The sequence below is a fragment of the Sphaeramia orbicularis genome, chromosome 21 (assembly GCF_902148855.1).
Source record: "Sphaeramia orbicularis chromosome 21, fSphaOr1.1, whole genome shotgun sequence".
Classification (NCBI taxonomy): Eukaryota; Metazoa; Chordata; class Actinopteri; order Kurtiformes; family Apogonidae; genus Sphaeramia; species Sphaeramia orbicularis.
The window spans coordinates 53,714,011-53,721,899 of record NC_043977.1 but is presented as its reverse complement, the minus strand read 5'-3'; positions in this window follow the sequence as shown (position 1 = coordinate 53,721,899).

Sequence of the window (7,889 nt, the reverse complement as noted above, 5' to 3'; positions counted from 1 at the left end):
TCTTTCAAAATACAACTTGGTTAAATTATTTCAGTGTGTGTATCAGTATTTTTTGAACATTTTGAGCACAGTTTCAATAATACCACAATAATAATGATAACCGTGATAATTTTAGTACAATAACCGTGATATGAAATTTTCATATCGTTACATCCCTAATCAACATGTCACTCAGTCCTGGTGGCCGGTGCAGTTTTCTTAACATGATGCTCTTACTTTCCTTTCGCACTGACTCGGAGCAGTAATAAACTGCACAGTTCAGTCCCTGCACATGTACAAAGTCCTCAGCCAAAGAGAGTACAGCACATGAAATCTTCAAAGTCTGAGTGCACAGTGTTCCTTGTTGCTTTCTCTGCAGAGGATGTACAAGCTGTTGAGGAATTATTCACTGCACCCACTGTTCCTCTCAGCACCAACGAGTGAACATACAGGAGTACACAGAGCTACTTTACCTTCAAAGCTTCATACATCAATCACCAAATATGTACAACCTCTTGTGTGCAACTAAACAAATGTACCACGTTAGAGAAACTACAATGATATCTGTAAGTTACTATTTACCTAAATTTACTATATACTATTTGTTGTCTTAACTGTACACTGCAAAAAATAAAGCCTGTAAAAAATAAGAAAATTTAAGTCATTATTGGGTTAAAATGTTTTATTTCAAGTGAAATGATCTGCCACTGTTTTAGTTCCTACGTTCCCTGAAGGCAACATGAGCAGGGAAGGTCCCTAAGATTTTTGTCATGCTGTCACTCATGATTCCACGCCCCTCTCAGTTGAGGCCACGCCCTCCACGCCACATCAGGGCCAAAGGTTGAACAAGCAAAAAAAAAAAGAGATCTGAGAGCGAAAAAAAAAGAGATATGAAGTGAAAAAATAAGATTTTAAACTGTAAAAAATAAGATCTGAATCTGAAAAGATAAAACATGCAACGAAAAAAATAAAACCTCAGTTATTAAAATATATGTGAAAGTGAAAAATGGAAATAAGTAATTTATTTAAAAGAATTACTGAAGTGAATCAAAATTGTATTAAACCTGAAAAAACTTTTCCTACACCTATTTTTTATTTGAGTACATTGTTGTATTTTTCAAAATTCAAGATCAAAACTTAAATTTTCAGTTTCAGATTTGATATTTTCATATACAACACTTATGGCCCCAAATCGGCTCCATACCACTGCAGTAAGAAAATTGCACCTATCAAGTTTAGTGAAGTGCATTGTGGGAATGGGAATTCCACGCAGCAACTTCTTGGTGAAGCTGAACCCAAATGTCACCTTTACCTCCATCCGTTGACTAGACTCATTCTATAAAACAACCCTGGTGGACTGTATAATTTTACGTTGTAGCAATTTGGCTCGTTTTCTTCCTGAATCTATGAGAAATCGCTTTCATTTCCCACAATGCACTTCATGACAATATTTTCAAGAACGCCTGAGTGATGTTTCGGTTTGTTATGTAAACAAGCGGACTGTGTTTGTGATGGAGTCATCTACAGAGATGGTCACCGTGAGGGAAGTGATTCAGCTGCAGAAGCACGGAAAGACTAATGGATCAGAGATAATTAGGCAGCAGTGTGATGAAAGAAACGCACAAATGGAATGATATGGAATTATTTAAGCCAGTCACAGCAAACCTGTGTGTTCTTACCCAGATTCAAAAAACTCTTAACATTAGATTTCATAGAACACCCAAGCACTACTTTCACCTGATCTGACATTTTCCTTGATTCAATTACCATTTTTCTTAGTTAGATAACTTATTAGTTTCATTCTGAATTTCGTTTCATAGTTTTGTCTATTCTTATTTATTTCTACGTGCACTGCTTACGATTAGGGATGTCCAGTAATATCAGCCCACTGATATTATCGGCCTGATATTGGCATAAAAATGTAATATCAGTGAATATCGTTATCGTTTTTTTTGCCTATCGTTAAAACCGACAAAAAAATGCCTTGATTTTGCCGGCATTTACCGACACGTAAACAAAGCATTGTTTGTAGCTGAAAGAAATGTGCAGTTTTCAAAATTGTACAGTAGAGTTGCCACACTGTAATAGACTCATGGAGGGAGAGAAAATAAATAAATATGGCATTTTTTTCACAACTTAAGTTGAAGTATGTATTCTTTGCACAGACAGTGTTTACATTTTGAAAGCCTTGTTGCATTTGAGAATGCATCCAGTGGGGCATCAAAATAAAATTAGGCATGATGTGTTAATTCCATGACAGGAGATATGTGATGTTACCTAAAATTACTTTGATATCCCACATATATCGGCAGCGGTATCGGTAGATATCGGAATCAGAAGTTAAGCATTGGACAATATCGGCATATCGTTTTTTGGCAAAAAAGCCAATATCGGACATCCCTACTTACGATTTATTTAGTTTCTTTGTTATACTTGTTTTTGACTTATTTCCTTCATTCAGTTAATTTTGTTTACTTATGATTGTATATCATTATTAGACACTGCTAATACTTTTTTATTTCAAGTCTTTGGGGAGGCCCACGATAAACCACTTTGGTTTTTGGCTTCCCTGGCATGTCTTTTACTGTTTTTATTATTATGTTTTATTGTCTTGTATGCATGCGAATGAACAATAAACAATAAACAAATGTATGTATTTTCTTTGTAAACAACTTAATCATTTGATCGACCGTTTACTCGTAACGCCATTTCAATGTGTTATAGATCACATTTCTATGGTTTGTGGTTGACAGCCACAAAAATATGCCCAAAGCCCATGGAACAGAGACAGCTACAGCTACTGACGGTATGGGGAATACTGTCGCAAACAAAGCTGTTGCATCTGTTTATAGCGACATCAATGACTGATGATGACGTAACAGGTCTGCAAGGGTTGGACCATTGCATGAGGGAATGTTTCAACCCCTACCCCCTGCAACTCCATTTCAGAGGATAGTGCCAAGTGCAAGGGCCAAGAGGTAGGGATGGGATCAATAAGAATTTAATGATTCCATTATCCATTTTGCTTATCGATCCGATTCCTTATTGATTCTCATTGGGTGAGGGAACAAAAGAGTACAAACAGGTGTGTTTGCATTAACTGTCTTTTATATTTCCATCTCTGCACAGAAAATATAACATATACAGTATGTACAAATAGTAAGAACAGATGACACCGGGCCCAGTTTGGGGGGGGTTGTACAGTGAAAGTGAAACTAAAGACGCTTTACTAATTCTTCTATTTCCGCATTTCCACTACATGAAACTAGTTTGACTCTGCCCGTCTCCTGTTGTTGTGCACCTCATTTTCTTTCCCCTACCTTTGGAAACTTGTATTTGAGGGGGTACGATGTTTGTTTCCCGCACCGGAACCAGAACTGGGCCCAGATGATGGCCTGGTGTTCACTCTGCCGCTACATTCACAAGCACCGCTAAGTAGTGAATCAAATACACGACATTCCTGTAAATGAATCCCATGCTGTGGACAAATGTTTGAACATATTGGAGGGATTCCACCCTTTTGAAGAAATGGAAGCTTGTGCCCCGTTTCCTCTACGGTATCGGCTCGGCTCGACTTGACTCAGCTCGGCCTTTTTTGCATTTCCATTACGAAAAAGGACCTGGAATCTGATACCTGGTACTACTTTTTTGGTATCACCTCCGCCGAGGTTCCAGGACTGGGCACCAGATACTAAAACGTGACGTGTAAACACTGCAGACCACTGATTGGTCAGACATTTTTCTCTGTGGCCCGCCGTTTTACAAAAAACAGATGCGGAAGTGGACAGTAAATATAGCGGTACATTAATTCACATAATAACAGCCCAAAACTACACCATGGTCAGTCGAGGAGAATCAGTCTTTGGTGGCCAACGTAAAAATTCAGATGAGACGACACGCAACGAGAGAGTTTATCAGCAACTCTCTGAACAGATGACACGGAAGTAACGCGCCGCATTACTATGACAACCAGGTACTGTAAAGTCAGAAGTATCTTGTAATGGAAACGGTCTCCAGGAATACTGAGTTGAGCTGGTTCCACGTAGTGGAAACGCGGCATTTGACAGTGTTCCAGTGGACCTGGTGTCGTCTGTTTAGACCGTTTCTGCCTCAACGCCATGTTGGCTACAATCCGACCAAAACAATACAGCGTACGCGTGACGTCATCGTGCATGTGCAACGAAGGCGGAATCGATAAGCAGAATCGTTAAGCAGCAGGCAAACGATTCCAAGGAATCGAGCTACGGGGATCCGGTTCTCAAAAAGAACCGGTTCTCAATTCCCATCTTTAGTTATATCTGATGGTCATGAAAAGATGAAGAACTGTATTTTACACCAGTTGTTCACATGCATTGATAAGATTAGTGGACCACCAGGTATTAAACCAGCACCAGTAGATGCTTTTGTTGACTGGTGGTTGTTTGGGTCTGTATGGGTTAAATAATATTTACCTGTAATCAGCCAATATTGGTCAGATACTGCCTTCCAGCAACTTTGGCTGTCATTCCTTTGAGGAGGAATAATCGTTTTGTCAAGAGGGACGGAGTGATAGAAGGGCAGTGGGGTGGGGGGATGAGAAGCTGTGAAGAAAATGAGATAAGGAGTTGAGTTTGTGGAGTCAGTAGGCGGAGAGGCCATGATGAGCAAGAGGCAAACATCAAACTGAGGTTGGAAAAAAATCATTTGTTCCTTTGTTTCTGTTTTTGTTTCCTGGGCCTGTTTGAGCTCATTCCTTTGATCAGTGCCTCAAAGCTTGTAATAGTGCAAAGCAGTGCATATGTCAGATTAGTGTGGAAGGGCTGCAGGGCCATCCTCAGCTCCAACGCTCCCACAGAGCCAGCCTCAAAGTGTTCAGCTCTCACTGTTGATCTACAGTGTCAGGGTTTTTTGTTTTTTTTGTTTTTTCCTCAGATCAGTTGCATTGTTATTTTTAGCAGCGACTGACAGTACACAATTAAGTTAAAACACAGACAGTGACATAATTAACCTACAAGTGCAATTAAGTGTTAACACCTATCTTTACAGTGAGCAGGAAAGCAGAGAGAACAGAACGCCTCAGATGTGCACAAAGGGGAGGGGGAGGGGGAGGGGGAGGGGGAGGGGGGAGGGGGAGGGGGAGAGGGACGGTCTATTGTTTTTTACAGCTTACACTGTAAAACATTTCTATTAACTTCCAACATCAATTCAATCAATTAAAACTAGTAACTCGATACCTTTAGACTATTTGTCAAAATAAACAACATTTTGAAAATGTTTATGTTAGATCAGAGGTCTCAAACATGCGGCCCGGAGGCGAAATGCGTCCCACCAAAGGTTCCAATCCGGCCAGCAGGATGAATTTGCAAAGTGCAAAAATTCCACAGTCAAGGCTGTGGAACTCATTTTAGTTCAGGTTCCACATACAGACCAATATGATCTACAGTCAAATAATAACAGCAGAAGAACCTGCAAAAAATAATGACTCCATATTTTCTTCTTGGTTTGATTTGAAAAAAAAATAATATTACATTATGACTATAAATAATGACAACCTCAAATATTTGTCTTTGTTTTAGTGGAAAAAATAACATTACATTAAGAAAATATTTACATTTACAAACTATCCTGTAACAATAAAATATGAATAACCTGAACAAATATGAACAACCTGAAATGTCTAAAGAAAATTAAGCACAATTTTAACAATTTTCTGCCTGTTACTAGTGTTTTTAGTGTCGTTGTAGTTCGGTTCCATAATGCACATGTAGAAATGATAAGTTGAGGCAGAATATTGTTAAAATTGCACTTATTTTTTCTTAAGAAATTTCAGTTTTTTCAGGTTATTCACATCTTTTTTATTTGAATGGTTTATAAAAGTATTTTCAGAATTTAATGGGTTTTTTTGCACTAAAACAAAGACAAAAATGTGGACTTGTCATTATTTATAGGTTATTATGCTATTATTTTCCTGGTCTGGCCCACTGGAGATCAAATCGGGCTGAATGTGGAACCTGAAAGAAAATGAGTTTGAGAGCCCTGCCATCCATTTTCTTATTTCTTAGTTTTACAGACATTATCAGGATAAAGGATCCATTTTGGAGATGCTTGATATAACTGTTTTGCGTCAGTAACTGACTCATGCATCAGTGAACATGGTCCGAAAGGATTTTATAGACATTATTATGCATTTAACGAGCCAGACCAAGGTAATTATAGTTTTGGATTTTTCATTATAGTTTAGTTTTATTTAGTTTAGACTTTTTTTTCTCTGATTCAGTTAGTTTTAATTTGTTTTTTTAGAGCAGGTTTGCTCATTTTTATTAGTTTTCACTTTTTTTCTAAATGCTTAGTTTTAGTTTGGTTTTAGTATTAATTTTAGTTTTGTCGTCTCTTTTCTCTTCTTCTCCGTCGTATTCAAATAAATCCCAGACAGGACTCTGCTGCTTTCTCCCAACTTTAGTCTGCATGTTTCCAGGTAGAGTGGGGACCAGAAGACGACTGGAAACCACAAGTGACGAGAAGTGATGGACCATTAAATATCATACGGTGCCACCAGCTGAAATTGCTTGAGGGAAATAAATCGATTTCATATCAATCCGACATTGACAAAGACGAAAACAAAGAGAATTTTATTCACAATTTTTATGTTTTAGTTAGTTTTGTAAGCACACAAAACATTTTCAGTTAGTTATCATTTTTTTTCTTTTAACAATAGTTTTTATTTCAGTTAACAAAAATGTTTTTTCAATTCTAGTTTTCGTCATTTCGTTAGTGTTCGATAACGATAATAACCTTTAGCCAGACACACCTATTTATAACATAAATCCAAAGTGGATAAAACAGATAGGAGACCAGAACATGTCCTTTTTTTATGCTGAAGCTGAAGAAAGTAAAGTGGAAGTTTAAATTCACTTCATGGTTGTACGGAAATTCAGCTTAAAACCATAATTAAATTTCACTGACATTTGGGTTTGGGACAGTTTCGTTCATGTAAAGTGACCCACAGCCATACTGTACCGCCTTCAGTCCCATCCAGGCTAATTGTAAAATCTACGATTAATTCAAGTTTCTAATTTCTCACTCCGTCTATCCCCAGTGGCTAGTCAAATCGCACAGGAAACCAAATGAACTCTGCCTAACCAATTAGCGAGTAGGCTGCTCGACTAAATGACATGAACAACAGTGTGTGGCTGCGTTGGTGCTGCAGAGACCCCGAGGTCTGCACCATCCCTCCCTCACAGATGATAAGATTTAAGGAGGATTTCAGTTCCTGTGCCAACTGCAACATTAATTACTTTAAGGGGCCTGGGAGTACGATGTAGCCTCACTGCCCTCAGGGGCCACAATTGAATTTCTTCAATTGTTCTGCGGAGGAACATTTAAAGCTGAGTTTAACAAGTCCAGTACCTGAAGACGTTTAAATGGTGATGAGGATCAGGGAAAAGATTTGGAAGCTTTTACTTATTGCTATATAATGATGCAATTCAGACCTATAATAGCTGCAATTCAGATGTCTGCTTAAGCACCAGGCAGATGAGCTTATTTCTTTTTATTGTGCAATTTTTACTCATGCTATATTCTCACAGTGTACATGACTGCAGGACAATGTGGTCTTCAATACCGAGGTAAAAAAAAAAAAAAAAACCTCAGTCACTGAATCAGGAGTCAGAAAATGCATATTACAGTTGTATGTAAGTGAAAGTACACTGCCCGCCTAAGAAAAGCAGGTGCAACTAAGGGCAATCAGAAGAGAACTGAATTATTTGGTGAGCTGTGAGAAAGAAAATACCATTCACAAGTGAAGTCACATAGAGTATACAGTAATGACCTGAAGAAACTCTGTCCTCCCATTTAAAAAGCATCATCTTCTCCTTAGGTCCTGAATGCAAAGCAATCATGACCAGAAACACAGCTGAAAAAAGGTCTAAGTA